The following is a 23195-nucleotide window of genomic DNA, read 5'->3' as shown; positions in this document are numbered from 1 at the left end:
AGTTAATCCACAGACCACCGACAACCAGTTAATCCACAGACCACAGACAAAATGCACAGTAAAGTAAAAGGTTTTTATTCACCTGGAAGATATTTTGTATAATAAACTTCTAATCTATGCCCTTATCTACATGTACAGAAACTCGCATTATTTTTCATCATGAACTAGTAAAATTTACAATGTTATATGGGTCTTTTTCCCCCTAAATTAAACCACAAGTGATTACTAATCCATCACCAGAATACGCTCAGCAACAAATATTATTCATGTTTAGTCACATGCACTTAAAAAATAACAACGGTATACTCACACAAGTATCCAATTAAAAGACTGACTGATAACGTGACTTCCTCCTACGACTGAATTTACCCAATATCTGTACTCAAATCATGTGTGAGAACTCAGCAAGCAATCACAATACATTCAAGGACATCGGATCTTCCATTCTGTGACACATTTACATCATTACAAACAACAATCTACCTAAACAAGTCTTGTCAACCTGACTCCCACCAGTACCTTGTGTTCATCCTCTGGGATTTAAGTAATTGAAACTATTGATAATCCCGGCACCTCAGTATTGATCTGTTCTAGGTACGCGTTTCAATATTTAAGAAACTTAGCACTGGAGGGAAGGAGAACTTGTAGTTATATCAAGTGTCATTTGCTCAATGGTTTTATGTACTACACACATACATAGAAATCTTTACAGTAACTCTATACAAAGCACACGATAAACAATGGACATTTTCAGGAAAGTATAGCAATTCCCCTTATAATCACCAAAGTACAGCATACCGAAAACCGCTGATAAAATATTTAACTATTTAAAACTCAGGCTGAAGTTATCAGTTTCAAATTTTTGAGTCTGTTTCATAATAGAGATTAGGGAGACGGGTGAATTGCACTCATTATTAAACGGAAAAAAATAGAAATTCTGAACTGGAAAACAGGTTTATAGATTACAATTTTAAATCACAATTGGATGGGAAATACTTAGGTGATTAAGGAAAAAAAATGTCAAAATTTCCAGAAATTTACGAACAATTTTCTGTTATATTTAAGTCTAAGATCTACATGTCAGTCTGTTGCTATAGATTAATTACTGCGTAACCTATCTCATCATTATTAAGAGATAATTATGATTAGATCACCAAAGGTGACACACCTTAAGTTGCCATGGTGAGAATCTACCACATTGCCTTATCAAAATATGATTTCTGTAAACATCATCAATTTTTTTTTAGTTCTAGCATTTGTGGAAAGAAAACAAAAAACATATCACTTGAAATATGAATATAGATAGTGAACTGCAATTTGAAATTTTGAGCATTCTTTCAAACGGTTTAAACTATTCAATGTCTTACAATTTCACAAAAGACATAATTTTGACATCAAAAATGTATGAAGCTTTTACAAGATTTCAATATTTAGCTGTTGACTTGTTTGATTGAAGAAAAAAAACAACACTTCATCCTTATACCACAGCTGATGAAATTCTTCTCATAAATACATACAGTTTTCATTGAAAACTGACTTGTATTTTATAACTGACAACTCCTCTATATTTTGACAAAATATTCCTTTAAACACATTTTCCCTAACCTGTCTTGCATTCAATTCCTTTTCTATTTCAGACATGGATATCAGCCTACACATCTGCTAATTTTACCAGTCAAGCAGTTTTTTCGGTATCTTATGATATTGTCCTGCACTAGCTACAGCTACCTGGCTAAACAAAAGTAGACAAAGACTTCAGCACGAAAAACGTGACAGAAAATAAGAAATCTGCAACTGTGGCATTTGAAGTAAAATTGTGGTTGAAACGGCAATTTAGCTTGCAAATGATGATTCATGTCTTCATACCACTAGATTCTATTATCAAATTCTAGAACTCTACTCAAATTTACGTAGAGCGCTGACCGAGTGCAGACCATGTTCATTCAGCATTCCTTGTCGACAGTAGCTTCCTATGAAATATTCTATTGATTTCTTCATTTTTGCCTTGATGCAATTGGTAAGCTTGGCTATTAGAAAACAATTGCTATGCCTGAGCTTGCTCAATAACTGTTGAATTCACTTTAAGACACAAATTAGCCCATAATTCATCATCTTTTAAAAAAGAATATTGATTCTGAATTAAGGCATTCAATTTAGAAAAAAAAAACTTGATATTTGAGGAAAACAGTTCTTTATTTCTATCATTAACTATATAACAATTAATTAATGTTTAAGAAAAATGCTTCAAAATATGCAAGTGAACAAGAAATGGACAGTTCTCACATTTAAATTATGTATATGTATATGTTAATTAGTTGTTTGATAAATGAGGTTTTAACTTGAACTTGCCTGGTCTTTGTCAGGAAAAATAATGTTATCCATTTCAAAACAAATCTGCAACTGTCATGCATCTCCCCCCCCCCCACCTTCAAGATATATGTTTTAAGACAAGAGAGTCTGAATATCCACTTGTTTGTTACATCCGCCTTCAAAAACGTGCCCTTGTCATGATCAAGCACTAAGTCTTACTAGAAACTGCAAACGTTAATGACTCAATCTTTTCATGGGCAAAAATTATCAAACTTTCAGATACATCATTTTAAAATATTATATTTTTGTATAGTATTTGAAGTTCTTTTAATGCATAAAATATACCTATAAGGTATTCTGCTTTTCAATTTGGTTGCAACCACTCAATAGGTACCGGGTATGCTCTTATTTTAAGAAATTATTACTTAAAAAAATACAGTATCTGTAAAATTCACAATTTTCCACCCAATGAAAAGATCAAATTTATATGAACCTACCACATATAACTTATTCATCCAGTTTTAGCCACACAGTAAACTTGGCAGGAACTCTGAGCATACAATAAAACAGGTCTCTAATAATCTCAAACCTAGTGTTTACTAGGAATATAAGTGTAATCCCACACTTCCCACGCAGAAGTATTAATCTTCTGGATCCAGATGCTATATATCAGTACTAAATTATCAGCTGTAATAGGACCTAGCACTTACCATTCACTGGAAGATCAAGTGTTTCTGAAGTCATAAATTTCTCCTAGAGATAAATGCACTTTCTCCTTTTTTTCAAATTCTTGTTTTCCTGACTTGGAGAGAAAATGCAAAATAAGCCTTGCTCAAGCCACACAAGGATTAAATTTATGTTTTCAAAATCAAATTTTCTTTTTTTAAAACAAAGAAAGAGAATAAGAGAGTCAATGAGAGAGAGAAAGAGATAGAGCCAACAAAGAGAATCATTTTAAAAAATTCTACTCTAAATACACATTGTCAAGTGCTTTGTCTTGTTCTGCTTTGCAGAAATAAACATGATAACCTTGGTTTGCAGTACTGATATTATCCATCAAAATATGTATACATACAAATGGGTGCATTTATAGCTTTATAATGCATTGCCTCATTCACCTGAAAACTTATTTTTGATTGGCCAAAGTATTTGTCTATATTTATTGTTACTGCATTTTGGAATCTATCTTTCTGAAAGACTTTTCTGCTATAGCTTAAAAAATTCAGAAAATGAATGATCATTCTAATTATATTAAAAAAATGTTCTCTCTGACATTTATAAAGTCAACTAACTTTTCAGAAGCACTAAATGAACAATTTTAATATAACTTAAGATCTAATAAACGGATGGTATATTAGATCTTAGATATAATTAACAAAACAATGTTTACGGAAAAAATGGTTAATTCCTTTCTTAAATTTTTATGAGCATTTACTGTATTTAATCCTTTTTTTCAAACAGCCTTGTCTGCCCTTTTACAGAATATTATCAAAGGCTGTGAGTCTCCCAGCACTGAAAGAGCAACAAATCACATATATGTACTAAAGCTAGTCTGACAAATTTTTGTAACCAAGGCATACTCGAGGAAATCGTACATTGAGCACATTTCCTCTTTTTCATTGCTTTCCTGTTGAAGAGGACTTCGCTTGAGCAATTTCTTGCTTCGGTTAGTAGAATTGCTGGGGTGCACACTTCCAGTCTTTTAATGTACGTACGTGCATGCATGTCATGTTACTATTTTTTTGCACTGCATGACAGAATCAGATAGGAAACCTTGTTAAACCAAAGAAAAGTAGATAAAATTTAAAACCTTGACATAACCACAGAAAATCCTCTTTACCTACCAAGTGTTGCGCAGTCACCTGCAGGTGATTCACCTCAGTCACTAGAACCTAGCAATCCAGAACTTGTTTTCATAAATAACTAAAGGACAACTCTCATGAACTCCCTTTCATTTTGAAGATGCCTCGATTAGCATTGTTGGCAGTTGTTGTTGTTGTTGTACTAGCACACTGTTTTGAGAATCTAAGGATCTTTTATCTATTTTTCCAAAGAGCCACTCACCATTGTACCTATTCCTGTCTATCAATGCTATATTCATCCCACAGACTAACTACATGTATCTATAAAATATTCTTAACATTGATGGTCCTTTTTATACTTCTCTACCACGCAGTCCAATTCACATTTCTATATCATATGTATATGTTGATCATTCACCCCTGATAATCTAGACACAAGCCTACGCTTTGCTATATCATATACATAATTCAGCTATACACAGTCCCCAATCATCTTACAGGTAAATTCAGGCTTTGAAGGCATTTTTCTACCTGTTTAACATTTCAATATTTATCATTGTATTATTTTGATTGAACTCAAACTTAATTTTATAAAACTGTTAGAACACTCCTAATATATCATAAGTTTGCATACCTGAGATAGCATACATTAAGACAGTTAAATCTTTCATGGGAAAGGATATTGAGGAATATTATCTCACCAAAAGCAAATCATTTGAAAAATTAATAATAATAATATTGTTGACTGCAAGGCTATCCTTTCATGAAGGGATATAAAAATACAGTGTAAAATAATTATAATTATTGTTATATATATATAATCACTAAATAATACATAAATTATACTCAAGTATTACTCTGTGAGTGGTGTTCAAAACTGAGGCCTTCATTATATTTACCTGATAACATAATGCACTGTGACAGAGACAACTCTGACCAGAATAGAATAGAATAGAGGAGACAAAATGTCATTGCCTTGGTAGAGACTAGTGTCCCATCTAAATCAATCCACTCCAGCCAATCATTTCAAGGCCATTTTCATATCATATGTGGTACACTTTTCTGTTTCAAACCACTTCAAGAAACTGACAACTTAATAGACTAGCTATTACGTCTTAGAGATCTAAATTAATGGACCCATCCACCCCCTTCCCAATTACCTTAACACAGTCAGTCATTCAGAGTAAGTTTGATAAATTGGTCCATACATTTGGATGTGGACTTGTGAGAGTGGGTGTAAAAAAACCCATAGCGTAATTACATAACCAGTCAAAATCATGCGAAACAGGGAAAAAAAAAAAAAAACGGTGAAAAATGTACTTTATGATCTGCAGCCTAAGTGCAACACATATGGCTCATTGATTTATTCAACAATCACTGATTTTTTCCATTGATTCTACTGCAAATCAAGCCATCTAGGTGTTAACTCAATAGTCTGTAATAAAAACATGTTTCATGATAAAAATATTTTCAAGACAAAATCCTCCTGGAGGCCATATTGAGGTCATCTAAATTAACCTTTGGGACCACAGGTACTCATGCACTCTGTTGAACATGAGTTAGTACGAAAGATCTGTTAAAGATCACAAATTCAATTGGCTCCTAGCATCAACCTCATTTTTCAGCTGAGAATGTCAATGGATTTATTACTGAAAGAAAAATCAATGGAATAAACACAGATTTGTTTTACCACAAAGCTGACAAAAAAATGCACACAGCGGTCATTAAAAGTAAGAAGTAAATAACAATCTGTTTCCCTGCACAACCTTTTCATCAATAAGATTGACAAAGATTTGTGTAACAAAACAGATTAGTCTTTTGACATTTTGCCTTTTTTTTCTGTTTACTACACAATGTGACCATAACATACACAGAACATGTAGACGATACGTTTCCAAACAAAATATTTTGATTAAAATATCAGAATTGTTCTCCAAAACAATTTGGTACAAATCATGCAGAACTGAAATAGTAAAAGTGGCAATTTAACAGTTAAAATAATACATATGTTTCTTTAAATATTTTTATCAATAATATTTACAACATGTGTTTAACACATTTTAATGACCCAAAATTTTGATACAGTGTATGAATTTTTTAATCTGAATTAACATAGATTTTTTTCAAGGTTATTATTTTGATGATATTGATATGAATTCAGAATCTTACTGATGAGGGTAGTAGGTGGGGGCAACTTAAGAAAAATATTGCTCCTGAATCACTTAACTCAGCACATCTGTACTTGCAAACACATGTGCACACAAAAAGAAAAAAAACAAAACAAAACAAAAAAAGCTCCCCCCTCACCCTCCACTACATATCCATTGCGCGCCCATGCTTACGATTAAATCCAAACTAAATGTGAGGACACGTTTGCATACTGCTGTTACTACACAACTGTAAAATGTTCACATACACCAAAAGAAAGGCACATTTCTTTAAACACACGAACCTAATAAATGAATGTTGCATGAACGAAGATCTGGATACTTAATTCCCATCCACAGACAGATTAATTAATTAGTCCTTTCTAAAGCAAAGAATACACCCCAGTCTGAATTCTGGAGTCTGTTGGAAATTTTTGTTATATTAAACGCAGGCATGGACCTGTTCCAACTGTAGGGAAACATAATCAGGGCACAATAGAAAAATCTCTTTTAATTGTTATAGAAATATCCCTCATGCTGGCTATCATTAAACATGAAAATTGTAATTTGTATTTTTTACAGAATTGTTAACACAAAATTTTCTTTAAATGAATAAACAGATCACAGCTTATGTAATATAGTGCACATTATCACCTCATAGAGAACTTTAAACACCTGACCACTTTGTCTGATACCTGTTGTAAGATAACTAGTAACTCCTGATAACTATACCTTACTCTATCATTGAATTTCACGCCTGATTTTTAAGAAATAGAGTAATAAGTAACTTACCTTAAGACTAGAAGTGTACTTTTATCATCTGTATATAATAGTTGTACAAGTTAATGCTTCTGTCCAGTCTGCTGTTTTATCAGTGCTAGTAGAAAACCTTGACCGAATTACCCAAAGTGAACTCCTACATATATACATACATTTGACTTGAAATAATCCACGTAAGATACATGTATACCTGATATAATTTCCTGAGCAGATTATTGGACCTACGTGATAAAACTATAAAGAATTTCACCCAGAAAGCCTGGTGTCCCGTTTCCCACTGGGATACTCCCACATGGTCATGAACGGTGGACTTGTTAAGAGGCTGTCAGACGGAAAATTACCACAGGTGAACTGTATTTTTTATTTGGATAGTAATTAATTTGTAATCCTGATCAATGAATCTTGTTCTATATGCTTAAAATGATAAGACTCGTCATAATTGCCTACTTGAAGAAACTAGTTTGTCATTCAATTTGTCTGTTCACGCCAAAGATCAACATCAGTGGGTAAACCCCAGGTCTTCAATAATTTACTCCCACTTCAAGCATGAATGACAAACATTTCAATATTCAGACATGTATGAGTATGTTGGCAGTGGAGAGTCATAATAAAATAACTTACAATTAAGGCCACTTACTTATATATTTACCAAAGGCAATTTTATCAAACAATATAAGATAAAATTAATCCACCAATACTGTTTAGCTAGCTGACATACAGGTACTGTACATGTACTTCAAAAAGCACTGTAAAGCAAAGCATATGGTACAGTCTTAACCATTATTTCATCAGAAAACATGCAAAGAAAAAATTTTTCTTAAAATCAATACTTGTAAATGAACCCCAGAAAAAATCTTTTCTAAGAGTCAAAATCCTGCACTGGGTACTTTTCAAAAGACTACTTGTATTTTGAAGCATTAGGCAAATGTGCAGTAGGTACTGATGAAAAGTGAACCCTTTTTAAGTCCAACAGTTTGACCCTATTTCCACTTTTTGTATTCAAACTGCTTTCCTTTCCGTCTTGCCTCTTTTTACTGCATGGATGGATGCTATCAAATGTGACATTGTATAACATACTAGTACTTACGTATTCAGTCTTGCTGTATATTTCTAGACCTACTATACAAACATCATTGAAAAAGCATGGCCCATTTACTTTTTTTCATTCATTCATTCAAGCACCGGAACACATACCCTCCATGCACTAACAGGTTGCTTTCCTTTCTGAAGAATAATAAAAAAAACAGACCACAACAACCTGTGAATATCATGAGATTGCACAAACATCAGGAAGGCCAATATACTTGTCGAGAAGGCTAATACATCAAAAAAAGGGTGTGTGGTGAAAACATACTAGACACTTTTATTCTCTCTGCATGCTCCTAAGCATCATTTGCCCTTCAATTTGAGCTCCTTCATAGCCAATAGCCCCTCAATCTAATTCAGACAGACTAGCCCTAAAAAACCTTATCACATTTTATTTGTATTCTACGACAATATTAATAAAAGGACAAAAATAAGACACTCAAGCTGAATGTAAAAATTGAATCAATTGTTCACTGCCCAATATGAATCAAAAGGTAACGCAGATGGATTCCAAATTGCCACAAACTATTCCCCAAAAAGTACTTCTCATGAAGAAAACAATTTGCTTTAACATTACTTTTAATAATAATAATAATAATAATAACAGCCAATACATTAAAATACCTTTGGAATTTACCTGGCTAAAGGGGAACATTAATTCCTTTCATGCTCTGTCTCAAGCTTCAATGTTGTAGAAATTTCTCTCAGTTGACACTTCTACTGTCACAGGTCTATCTCATCCAGAGGAACAGGGAAATGGACAAGTAAAGATGCTGTAGGCTGTATTTTACCTGTACTGGTCATGCACATGTGCATTACTCCTAATTTCACACCTGTGAACAATTACTCCAGAAGCCATGTGCACGTTACGCATTGCATGAGCAAATCTGCTTGTTAAACATGCTGGCTTATGTAAAATTCAAAATTACACTGTTGTTGATGTCCTTTGCAGTGGTTAATGCAAGGAGGGATCTCTACAATGATACGCGCTAGTTGTAATCCAATGGATCGCTTGCTAGTCACAATATGGCACCCTAAGCTAAAGTCAACAAAACAGGAGACAAGAATGTCAATAGGCTTAAAATTACCTCTCCCCTGAACTGTAGCCTTTTTTCTTCCCTCTCATGGACTACAATGTAACAGATGGAATCTTTCTTCACAGATCACGAGCGCATTGTATTTCTTCATGAAAAATATCATAAAGCTAACCTTTGGTTAATTTTTCTCTCATGAAATGTTCATCTTGATGGAATTATTAAGTTTTCTATATTCACATAAATTTCTGTACAAACTCCTACGAGACTCACCTTGCTTTTTAAAAAATTCATGATGACAATAACTTAATTAAGTTACATTTTGGCCTACAGTGCTTAAGTTAAATGACTATACCAATTTAATTATATGTTGTGTTAAAGCTAAGATCCAACATACTGTATATTGGATATCTAAGTTAAAAACATAATACCTATATAGTTCAACAGAGAAAGAAAAATACCTTTGTATGTAGTCAGTAGTTTGATCATAATAATGACACTAAAGTGCCAGCATGCACATGGTCATTGTTTTAATTTAGTCTTTCTTGTCTATATACATCATTATAATATGCAGGTTTTCTGAGATAATCATTAAGACCATATACTATAATATCCTACAGTAAAAATAAACTCTATTTCTGCCAATGTAAGAGTTTATGCAGTTTCGGTCATGAATTTTTTATTATGACTATGAATACTGCAAGAAACTAGAGGATCAGAGAGGCGATACCGCCTCCGAATATTGTACCACCAGCTGGAGTAAGCGCATTCGTATAGACCCCCACATACACAAAATAAGGGACACAGCCACCAGTCTTTTGCTTGACAAATTGTAAAAATGCAATCTACGAGAATTTTCAAAATATGCAAAAAATATATATAACTAAAAATGGTACAATCAAAGTTTAGTTCATCGTAAGGTAGGTCAAAGGTCAATTTCAAGGTCACAGTAAGATTGCCAGTATATGACTTCCTATTCAAGTTCAATAGTAACTATGGACCTATCTTTGCCAGTTTTGGAGATAAAAGGGAACCAAAATTTGCAAAGTTCAATTCATGATAAAAAGTAGGTCAAAGGTCAATTTCAAGGTCGCATTTAGATTGCCAGTATATGACTTCCTATTCAAGTTCAATAGTAACTATGGACCTATCTCTGCCAGTTTTGGAGATAAAAGGGAAGCAAAATTTGCAAAGTTCAGTTCATGGTGAAAAGTAGGTCAAAGGTCAATTTCAAGGTCACATTTAGATTGCCAGGATATGACTTCCCATTCAAGTTCAATAGTAACTATGGACCTATCTCTGCCAGTTTTGGAGATAAAAGGGAAGCAAAATTTGCAAAGTTAAGTTCATGGTGAAAAGTAGGTCAAAGGTCAATTTTAAGGACACATTTGGATTGCCAGTATATGAGTTCCTATTCAAGTTCAATAGAAACTATGGCCCTATCTCTGCCAGTTTTGGAGATAAAAGGGAACCAAAATTTGCAAAGTTCAATTCATGGTGAAAAGTAGGTCAAAGGTCAATTTCAAGGTCATAATTAGATTGCCAGTATATGACTTCCTATTCAAGTTCAATAGTAACTACGGATCTATCTCTGCCAGTTTTGGAGATAAAAGGGAAACAAAATTTGCAAAGTTCAATTCATGATGAAAGTAGGTCAAAGGTCAATTTCAAGGTCACAGTAAGATTGCCAGTATATGACTTTCTATTCAAGTTCAATAGTAACTATGGACCTATCTCTGCCAGTTTTGGAGTACTTCCTATTCAACTTCAATAGTAACTATGGACCTATCTCTGCCAGTTTTGGAGATATAAGGGACTAAGGCTTCGTTCACATGCAATGTCTATTTTCTAAATTCTATTTTCTATTTGCGGCACGTCTTATGATCACGGTCTGTGCACTGAATATCCCGCCGCGTAATTACTGGCAGCGCGAGCCAGTTACTATAAGTTACTATAAGTAACTGGCTCGCGCTGCCAGTAATTACGCGGCGGGATATTCAGTGCACAGACCGTGATCATAAGATAGCGCGAATAGAAAATAGAATTTAGAAAATAGACATTGCATGTGAACGAAGCCTAAATGTTATAATTTTGGAGTTACCATAATGTGCCATAAATTTCCTACAGAAAAAATTAATTAAAATACAGACAAGGTCAGTTTGGTCAAAATTCTTGAAATGGGAGGTGCTCTGAAGTTCCAGATGTTCAAATTTGATGAAATAATGTCATTTTTGACCACAAGTTGTCTGCTTTGCCAAGCCTTATGTGTTATTTTTCCGTAGTTCAAAATTTATTATCCATTACCGTACTACACATTTTGCTTTCACCACCAATATGTACTTTTTGATACAGCGTAACTTTCGAGATAAAAGGGAAGCAAAATTTGCAAAGTTCAATTCATGATGAAAAGCAGGTCAAAGGTTAATTTCAAGGTCACAGTAAGATTGCCAGTATTTGACTTCCTATTCAAGTTCAATAATAACTACGGACCTATCTCTGCCAGTTTTGGAGATAAAAGGGAAGCAAAATTTGCAAAGTTCAGTTCATGGTGAAAAGTAGGTCAAAGGTCAATTTTAAGGACACATTTGGATTGCCAGTATATGAGTTCCTATTCAAGTTCAATAGAAACTATGGCCCTATCTCTGCCAGTTTTGGAGATAAAAGGGAACCAAAATTTGCAAAGTTCAATTCATGGTGAAAAGTAGGTCAAAGGTCAATTTCAAGGTCATAATTAGATTGCCAGTATATGACTTCCTATTCAAGTTCAATAGTAACTACGGATCTATCTCTGCCAGTTTTGGAGATAAAAGGGAAGCAGAATTTGCAAAGTTAAGTTCATGGTGAAAAGAAGGTCAAAGGTCAATTTTAAGGTCACATCCAGATTGCCAGTATATGACTTCCTATTCAAGTTCAATAGTAACTATGGAATTATCTCTGCCAGTTTTGGAGATAAAAGGGAAGCAAAATTTGCAAAGTTCAGTTCATGGTGAAAAAGTAGGACAAAGGTCAATTTTAAGGTCACATTTAGATTGCCAGTTTATGACTTCCTATTCAAGTTCAATAGTAACTATGGACCTATCTCTGCCAGTTTTGGAGATAAAAGGGAAGCAAAATTTGCAAAGTTCAGTTCATGGTGAAAAGTAGGTCAAAGGTCAATTTCAAGGTCACAGTAAGATTGCCAGTATATGACTTCCTATTCAACTTCAATAGTAACTATGGACCTATCTCTGCCAGTTTTGGAGATATAAGGGACTAAATGTTATAATTTTGGAGTTACCATAATGTGCCATAAATTTCCTACAGAAAAAATTAATTAAAATTAAGAAAAGGTCATTTTGGTCAAAATTCTTGAAATGGGAGGTGCTCTGAAAGTCCAGAAGTCCAAATTTGATGAAATAATGTCATTTTTGACCACAAGTTGTCTGCTTTGCCAAGCCTTATGTTTTATTTTTCTGGAGTTCAAAATTTATTATCCATTACCGTACTGTACATTTTGCTTTCACCACCAATATGTATATTTTGATACAGCGTAACTCGATAACCGTATGGAATACAAAACAAGGCAGCAAAGCTGTCAAATGTACAGACAAAAAACAGAAAAAAAAGATGCAAAAGAGGTCATTTTGTCAATTTTGATGCAACAATAAATAATGCTTATAATAGCAGTCAGTCAACACTGATTTTTCATTATGCACAACAGGTAACATGGTCAATAACAGAAGCAGATCCAGAAATATTTTTGACAGTATTCTAAAGTATCTTTATTGATCCATCTTCCATTTTGATGGTCTTCCAAAAGAAAAAAATAGATACCCATCAATATAAACTTTAAAATCTAACTGTCTTCCAGGAGACCCAGAAGATGGTCTCAATCCACCCCTTCAATAAGATTATAGTTTCATGACCATGAGAGTTAAAATTCACATGATGAAAGTCCCAATATAAGAACAAGACAGCACTGTTCTGACATGGGTTTATTTCCATTTTTAACACTTTTTTAACATAAAACAAAATAAACAGTTAACTGCAATTTTTATATGATCAACTAAGAAAATTGATGAGATGGGAAAAATATCAATAGAACAGTGTTAAATGTCCAATTTCCTCCATTCTGAGATTCTGAACATAGTGGATGATTGAATCTGACAAACTGCAATGATATGAGTTTATTTCCATTTTTGACACTTTATTACACAAAACACAATAACAAGTTTACCATCATTTTTACATAATCAACTAAAAATATTGTAAAGATGCAGGAAATGTCAAACAAACACTTTTACGTATCTTATTAGTTCAATAATGAGACTGTTAACATGCCTAAGAACTGAATCTGAGGAAATGTGAAAAAACAGCTTAATTTCTAAAATAATGGCCCGATTATGCTGATTTTCGAATTCAATCTGCGTTTTAGTAAGATTGACCACTCCTGTGTGTAAAATGACAAATGGCCTATCTGTTTTTCTTATATTGTGTTATCAGTGTTGCATATAAGCTGAAAAATATGTGAAAAATTAAATTTCACAAAAAAAAAAAAAAAAAAAAAACTGTTTAACTGGAAGAAAGAATTACCAAACAGACTGCATTGCCTACTGAAGCTGTATTTTAGTCCCATGTTTCTTTCCTGTTAGTTTGAAAACAATAAGTGACATGGTTTTTCTTAAATGGTCATCTTGGGAGCAGTGCCCAAAATAGGGGTTTCTTCAAATTTTGATGCAACATTACATAATGTTTAACAGCATAATGACCATCAATCTTTAATAATAAAATATTAGTAGAATGGACATTCAGAAAACGTGACCAGCAAAGGTCTTCAGGCCAATGGAACTTCAAAGTCACACCTTGAAAATGCCAAAATGTAAACAAGACAGCACTGTTCTGACATGGGTTTATTTCCATTTTTAACACTTTTTTAACATAAAACAAAATAAACAGTTTACTGCAATTTTTATATGATCAACTAAGAAAACTGATGAGATGGGAAAAATATCAATAGAACAGTGTTAAATGTCCAATTTCCTCCATTCTGAGATTCTGAACATAGTGGATGATTGAATCTGACAAACTGCAATGATATGAGTTTATTTCCATTTTTGACACTTTATTACACAATACACGATAACAAGTTTACCATCATTTTTACATAATCAACTAACAATGTTGTAAAGATGCAGGAAATGTCAAACAAACACTTTTACGTATCTTATTACTTAAATAATAAGGCTATTAACATGCCTAAGAATTGAATCTGAGTAAATGTGAAAAAACAGCATAACTTCTAAAATAATGCCCCAATTATGCTGATTTTTGAACTCATCCTGTGTTTTAGTAAGATTGACCACTCCTGTAAGTTTAATGACAATTGGCCTATCTGTTTTTCTTATATTGTGTTTACAGTGTTGCATATATGCTGAAAAATGAAAAAACAGCATAACTACTAAAATAATGGCCCGATCATGCTGATTTATGAACTTGACCTGCGTTTTAGTAAGATTGATTACTCCTGTGAGTTTCATGACAACAGGCCTAACGGTTTTCCTTAAAATGTGTTTACAGGGTTGCATATATGCTGAAAAAAGAAAAAACAGCATAACTTCTACAATAATGGCCTGATCATGCTGATTTTCGAACTTGACCTGCGTTTTATGAATATTCATCAGCTCTGTAAATATAAAGCCAAAAAGTAAAACTGTCCTCCACTTATCGTGTTTACAAGGAAAGTGCACGGCATCGGCGACGGCATCGGTATCGGCATCGGCGACGACAGACGCAGGTGATGGCAATATGTACAGACACATCTGTGTCTGTACATAAAAACTGAGACCACTTCCAGTGTTGGGCTTTACATGCTCTACAAAATGCAAAAAAGAATGGGTCTCTAGCATTAACGGTTCCCGAATTAGAGACAGTTTTCAGTTTCAGTATCTTATGGCCGCTACTCCTGTGAAAATGCACCGACTGACCCCAAATTCACGGAGATGAAAGATGACCCGAAGGGTAACACTTTCCAATAATATTATTGGTTAAGTCTGTGTGGTGTCTGAATAACAGGGCAAATAATTATTTTTTCATAAAAAAATTCATTTTTTTGAAAATTTTGGCCCATTTGACCTTGAAAAAAAGGTCAAAGGTCAAATCCAAGGGCATATTTGAAATCTAAACATATGACATTTGGAAAGCCGTCTGTAGAAATTTTTCCCATAATTCCTTCCGTAGGGTAGATAATTAGCATTTAATTTTGCCATTTTTAGACAAGGGTGCATTGCAATGAGTGCCACACCTAGACCCCAATACCGACAAAGCCCAAATTTTACGTGGAACGAGTTGAGATTATAGGTGACCTAAATCCAAGAGATGGGTACGGGGGAGGAGAAGCGGTAACGGTAGCCATCCGGTGGAGCCGGCGGAGCCGCAGGAGCCGGCGGAGCCAGCAGAACGATCCGGACGGGACTAAAACCATGTGTACCGCCAGCGCCAACGCTGGTGGTACAATGAACAGCCATATTTTCCAATGAAGTTTTACAGAAAAAATATATTTTTTAAGTAAAAGAATTTTCCCTTGTCACATATATATGGATAACAAGGCAGCAAAGCTGTCAAATGTACAGACAAAAAGCAGACAATAACAATGCACAAAATAGGCTACTGTCAATTCTGATGCAAAAGTACATTATGCTTAACTGCAAATTCAACATCAAATTTTAATTATGCTCAACAGGTAATACCAATGTAAGTGAAATGTGTAACAAGCGTAAGGCTTCAGGCCCATGGAAGTTTAAGTTCACACTTTGAAAATGCCAGAATGAGAAAAATGAAAATTTCACATAAAACTGCTTAAATTAAATAATAATTGATAACCCATTTGAGCTGGCTTTCTTATTTGAACTGCATGCCAATCCTACAAATCATACTTGTAAGTTGAAAATAATAATAAGTAATACAGTCTCTTTTCATAATGTTTGTAGTAGCAGTGCAAAAAGATTTTTGTCAATTTTGATGTAACATTACATAATAAATTACAGAATAATTATCACCAATTTTTGATTATTGACTATAAATAGCATGGGCATGTAGAAAATTTGATTACCATTTGGCTTTATGGCCATGGGAGCTTCGAGTCCCACAATAAATATGCCAACATGATAAAAGTGAATATTTTACTAAAATGTATAACTTCCAGAAAAAGAAGCCAATTAGACTGCTTTTCCAACTCAGGCTGCATTTTAGTCTTTAGTTTCTTTTTTGAAAGTTTGACAATCATAAGTAACATGGTTTTCCCATAATGGTCATCATGGCAGCAGCACCCAAAATTGTGTTTTCTTCTATTTTAATGCAATATTACATAATGCTTAACAGCAGAATGACCCTCAGTTTTTAATATTAAAGATCTGTATCATGGATTTTCAGAAAATGTGATTAGCATGGGTCTTCAAGCTCGTGGAGGTTCTTAAGTCACACCTTGAAAATGCCAATAGATAAAAATTAAATTTTCACAAAAAAAAAAAAATAAAAAAAAAAAAAATAAAAAAAAAAATAACAGTTTAACTGCCAGAAAAATTTACCAAACAGACTGCATTGGCCACTGAAGCTTTATTCATGTCCCATGTTTCTATCCTGTAATGACAGGTTTTCCTTAAATGGTCATCATGGGAGCAGTGCCAAAAATAGGGGTTTCTTCAAATTTTGATGCAATATTACATAATGTTTAACAGGATAATAACCATCAATTTTTAATAATAAAATATTAGTATCATGGATATTCAGAAAATGTGCCTAGCAAAGGTCTTCAGACCCAAGGAACTTCAAAGTCATACCTTCAAAATGCCAAAATGTAGACAAGACAGCACTGTCCTGAAATGTTTTTTTTCCATTTTTAACAATTTTTTAACATGTTAAGTTTACCATCATTTTTACATAATCAACTAACAATGTTGTAAAGATGCAGGAAATGTCAAACAAACACTTTTACGAATCTTATTAGTTAAATAATGAGACTGTTAACATGCCTAAGAATTGAATCTGAGGAAATGTGAAAAAACAGCATAACTTATAAATTAATGGCCCGATTATGCTGATTTTCGAACTTGACCTGCATTTTAGTAAGACTGATTACTCCTGTGAGTTTCATGACAACAGGTCTATTGGTTTTCCTTGAAATGTGTTAACAGTGTTGCATATATGCTGAAAAGTGAAAAAACAGCATAACTACTAAAATAGTGGCCCGATCATGCTGATTTTCGAACTTGATCTGTGTTTTAGTAAGATTGATTATTCCTGTGAGTTTCATGACAACAGGCCTATCGGTTTTCCTTGAAATGTGTTAACAGTGTTGCATATATGCTAAAAAGTGAAAAAACAGCATAAATTCTTCAATAATGGCCCGATCATGCTGATTTTCGAACTTGACCTGCGTTTTATGAATATTAGTCAGCTCTGTTAATATAAAACCAAAAAGTAAAACTGTCTTCCACTTATGGTGTTAACGCTGAAAGTGCACGGCGACGGCGACATGATCGGCGACGGCGACGGCGACGGCGACGACAGACGCAGGTGATGGCAATATGTACAGACACATCTGTGTCTGTACATAAAAATGTACAGAACTTACCCATGGATAGAAAAAGTATTATATAAAATGAAAGGTCAGTTTGTTTGGAATTAGGCCTAATGGAAGCCAAGTGATGATCAGATATTGCAAAGCGTCTTTTCACAGCATGAATTAATTAATTTGGTTCCAGTTCTGACGCAAATCATCTACGTCTTAGCAGACAACAATTAAGAAGCTTATTCAGACAAAATCTCACTTGTAAACACAATTGTAAGTGACATAAAACCCTTTGCTATATGTGACAGTCCGAAATCATCACAGTTTTCTTTCAGCTATAAGAACTTCCATCATCTCCCCACATAAATCTCTTCTGAAGATATAGCTTGATATACAAATACTGCCTACAGGTTATTTTCACAATCAATGCTGAACTTCAGCTACAGTAAGAGCAAGTCAAATCAAATCAAATATTGGAACTTAATAACCTGATCCTTGAACAGCATGATATTTGCATGATAACACAAGGAGAGAAAGGAGAATTTTTCACCTGGACTGATAGGGATACATTTCGTTCATATCAATAGAGCTAACCAAATAGAACTATGTGAATTTGATTTAATACTAGTTTATCCAGAATGGCCTCAAGAGTGGAAACCATACCCATGTTTTTTCTGTGGCACCTCAGTAAATTCCTCAGATTTCTTTCAAATAAGGAATCATCAGACATTAAATTTAATATAGTTACAGAGTTTGTTACTGTAAAAAAAAAAAAAAAAAAAAAAAAAAAAAAAAAAAAAAAAAAAAACAATATATATCCCGCCTTTTTTATTTTATAGCTTGCTAAAAATGATGTTTTATACATCATACATGAATTGCTAATTCCAGTTCATAAAAAAAAAAGAGAGAGAGAGAAAGAGAGAGAGAGATTAACACACATATACATTAAAGTTAAACAATATTATTACATCCTCCACTCTCCATTATGTGACCTGATAAAAACATTTAAATTCATAACATTACCAATATAAATTAACCACAAATGAGCAGAAACTTGCCTTCTCCCCACACAAAGTTTCTGTAAATCCACAGATCGGGTCCTCCAAACACCTAAGCCTGTTTTGAAGCACATTTTCCCTCCTAAAAAATGGTTTGTAAACCAATCATCCAAATATTTGATGTCATGTGGCCCTGTGTTTTCCTAATGTTTACCACGTTTCCAGACCAGTGTGTCAACAATGATGTCCCCACCTTGAGACAACAAGGCAATTAATCACAAACTGTAAGTGTTTTTAGATCCTACACTTTAAGGAACTGATTTTCTGTAAGTGTCCGATTATGATATTTTGTGCCAACTCTAGTATAACTTTGGTAATAGACACATACATAAATATGTCAATTTTACTGGCACTCACTCTACATTCATTTTTTTTCAAATAACTTTTTATATTTTTAATCCACTTCTCTAAGGTATGTTTTCACATGAAAAATATTCATTCAATCATCTTAATTGACAATTAAATTAAGGTTGTATAAAATCTTATCAAATTTCATGTCATAATTAAACAAAAACAGCTATTCACTTACTTAAATTGGCATTTTGCCAAAGACTTCTGTAAACAGTTGAAGGCACTCTTAGTATTTTAATGTCATAAAACAAGCAAAATCAGGATTCATCTTGACAATGTGTTTTAAAAACAATATCAATTAATGTTTTTGTCAAAGTCTATGTGAACTTTTCTCAACATTATTGATTAAGTCTGTCAGACTTGGGTTTTCTGCCATTTTGTCTCATATTTATAATCTATTTCTATGTGACTGAAAGAATGAAATAATGAGCATAATGCCATCACAACAATTTTTGTCATTTCAGGAATTCTTTTCATTTTATTTCATTCAAATTTGTCAAGTGGAAGGAAGGTGTATATTAAACACATGCATATACCATAAAAATCAATACACATTTTAAATATTTGGTGTCAGATAAGCAACTGTGACATGTAAAAAATCAAGCAGACATATAATCCAATTTGGCTACTTAAAAAATGAAAAGCAAGGAATGATTACCCTTCGCATTAAACACATGTAAGTCTACTGAATCAATCTGCCAATTTTTACCACAGCTTAGGTTGCTTAAATCAACAAACCATGACCCTTTAATGTAATTGTAGTTGGTTGAATTTCAGGTTAAATCATCTTTTAACAAAAATCAAACAACAATTGATCCATTAGTCAAACTGAAATATGGATCAAAGCAGCACGAAGTTCAAATATGGCATGCTGCTCATGAGCCTTACACTGCCTGACTGTACCCTGCAGTACTGGTGGCATACTCCGAGATCAATAGAACATGAACTGGGCACACCTGCAGTTAGTGCACCTCACCTGAGATCACGAAAACACACAATTTTCACCAATGATGAAGAATCAATCAAATTTACTTAAAAATGTGTTGCCTTTTTAGATCTTTTTTAAGAGAAAGGAACATTTTTTTTAACCAATCTCATCAGTAATTTAAGCAAACAGGTCACTTAATTGGCTCATACACTGAAAATAAATATTCATACCTTGAGTTATCCCTCTCCCCCTCAACAACATCAATAATAACTTGTGTATAAAAACAAACTGACAAGCTGGCTCTGTGCTGTGTAATCCCACCTACAGAAATCTTTTAAAGGCATAGAGGTGCTCTTTTGTATCAATAAAAAGGCAGCTTTGTGACTGCAGACAGCCATAATACACAACTCCAATGTGACATGTTAAAAAAAATTAACTTCATTAGTAGTGAGAAGTACACTGAAATTGCAGATTACACACGTAGGCTTAACACGCTGAGAAACTAATTTTTGTAAGGACAACAAAAATAAATAAATAATATAATGGTTTGGAAAACAGGTGTGGATATATACTTTATAACCATTATACCATTGTTTCTAGAATAAATGAGCTGAAGTTTGCATTCGTCTCCAAACATAAAAAGCCTGGTCAAACGCAGAATCATGAAGTAGCTTGTGACAAATCATAATTCCTCTTAAGCCTTTTAAAACATCTTGCAGGCAAACAAAATTTTGATTGCAGTTGTTGAGAAGTGAACACAATGCACTATCTCCCCTGTGCTAGTCACCTTTATACATGTCTATTTCTATCATGCTTCCAGGCGCTGTAGTTTATCAAAATGATATTGATAAATGGGCATTTTATTCTCAAAGTTTTCTCTGTTCTTAAATATCTTTCCTTACAAGGCCATTTTTAACTGATGGATCCATATCACAGACTTTGTAGAGGGAAGCATGACTGAAGACATATGTTCGCTGCCATTAATTTTCGGAATAATTTTGGTTTATGTACAGGACTAGTTTGTTATCAGAAATATTTGTAGATTAATGCTATTCATAATCAGCAATTTAGTGAAAAAAAATCAAAAAATATGGCAAGAGGTCCAGGGGGCCACATACACCAATGATATTTTGGCTCACAGAAAGTTGGAAATCTACCAACAGTTGGGAAATTTTTGTTATCTCCTCCTTGTGTATAATACAACTTCACACTACCATTCACAATATTTTGTCAAATACTCTAGTTCACTGAGAATAAACAAAAAGAAAAGAAATATCAAATATTTAGATAAAAACACAAAATAAAAATAATAAATCAATGATTGATAATAATTACCTAATTCTTATATCTCTCTTATCTTTCTTTTAGGCTCACAATACTTATATCAGTTTAACCTTGTTATTTACTTATCTATTACTTTATATATGTATAGTTCTTTTTTCCTTGTAAATTTGAAATGCTTCATATTGTACTGTAACATATGATTGTAGCAATATGCGTCACAGTTTGTGTCTAAGGTAAATCTATAACCACACTAAGAAGTTATAGATCTCACTGCCTTAGCTTAAATATTTTAATTATTAGTAACTAAAGTAGTACATCTGTTCATTATATTAAGATATATACTTGTTCACTCAACAATTGGCAATCCAATTACCAATTAGAGAATGGTAATGCACCAACTGTATTGTTTTTTTATTATATTACATTGTACAAGGTCATGATTATTTATATACCAGTACATAAATAAACTGCATTGAATTCCTTTTATGTTATCATTACTTTTTTATTTGTTACAACACATATATACAATATCACTATATCAAAAGATGTTAATTTGCACAAAAAAAAAAAAAAATACTTTTCTAATGTACTGTATTTCAGAAACAAAATTAAAATCTGTCCCTGAACACCATGAACAAGAATAAAAGTTTTTTTTTTTTCAGTCCTCCAGTTTTCTTCTGAAATAGCCATCACATGTCCCATTTGAGTCATATCATGTAACAAAAGTTTACATTTCATCTAACATAATTCCTTACCTGTGTTTTAAGTACAAAAGCCCTTGAAAGTAGCACAGCATAAACTATTCCTGGAAAAAATCTCATACATGTACTTTACTCATTTTCCTGATGTAAATGTTTTTTTTTCCCCACTAACCAATCTTTGATCCACCTTTCCTGACACTCGCTGCGACTCGGTAACAAAATTAATCTGGGAAAATAAAAAGTCCTAATTCATCCACATTGAGGGATGTTTTTTCTTTTTTTTTTTTTTTTTTTTTAATTCTACTATCAATTCCAGCTCTACATTTCCAACTACAAATAACAAATTTAAGATGGTTAACACGCATATGTGGTGAGGTTTGTAAGGAGGTACATGTACATGATAAATTATTTCTGTAGACACTAATTCTTGCCATTAATCTGCAAAAATATGATAAAAAGTACTTGCCATCACATAACTGTTTTATATACTTAATGTGCAATCAAAAACTTACAATCTGTCCCTTTAATTTAATTCTTAACAATGACTTAAAATACCTTCTGTTAAGTTTGCATCATCAATATCATCTGTCTTCAAGGTGGCACAAGAGGTATCCACCAGAGATGCCAGTGTTGTCTGTCCGCTGCATAAACTGGAAAATCAAACTCTGTCAATAATAATAAATAAATACTGTAAATAAAGCACATTATATATATAACATCCCCTGTGAAAAGTGCTCAATTTTTTATCGAAAACGAGTTTTGTGATTTTTTAAATTGAAACTCAAGTAGATAATTTTACCTCGTCTGTACGTGCCACTGATCAAGTCGACTTGGAACTACTAGTACGGATCGAGGTGTTGGGTTATCTCGGTTTAAGCAGCAGAGAAAACACTTAAACTAAGGCAAACTGATATAGCAGTGGTGATTGTTCTATAAAGCAACTTAGAAAACTTCTACTGACTGATGGCGATGCATCATTATATGTAATCAATGCGTATTTATTTTCAACTTGGACCTAAATAGATTTAGGTCCAAGTTTTCAACAAACGCTGCACCACACGCACCTTTAGAAGTGCTCGTATCTAGGTCAAAATTTTCGCGGATTTTTTCAGGTTTTAATACATAAATTGTTATAAGTATATATCTACACTCTTCATCAAACAAAAATT

The 23195-nt window shown here is 33.2% G+C and overlaps 1 protein-coding gene across 6 annotated transcripts in view; it reads right to left on the bottom strand.

Annotated features, from left to right (window-relative positions):
* Nucleotides 1–23106, bottom strand: part of LOC106158899 (synaptotagmin-5) — a 59568-nt gene extending 36462 nt beyond the window's left edge. The window contains exons 1-2 of one of the 6 annotated variants that reach the window (XM_087010099.1): nucleotides 23091–23106; nucleotides 22582–22676 (exon numbers count right to left, since the gene is read on the bottom strand). The gene's annotated coding sequence lies outside the window, so the exon portion shown is untranslated. The other 5 variants (XM_087010098.1, XM_087010102.1, XM_087010100.1 and 2 more) reach the window with 5 other exon arrangements.
* Nucleotides 23107–23195: the final 89 nt, after the last annotated feature.

The sequence above is a fragment of the Lingula anatina genome, chromosome 3, assembly GCF_051362555.1.
Source record: "Lingula anatina isolate TDL-2025a chromosome 3, LinAna3.0, whole genome shotgun sequence".
NCBI lineage: Eukaryota > Metazoa > Brachiopoda > Lingulata > Lingulida > Lingulidae > Lingula > Lingula anatina.
The sequence above is the reverse complement of the archived record's forward strand: the minus strand, read 5'-3'. Positions and strand labels throughout refer to the sequence as shown.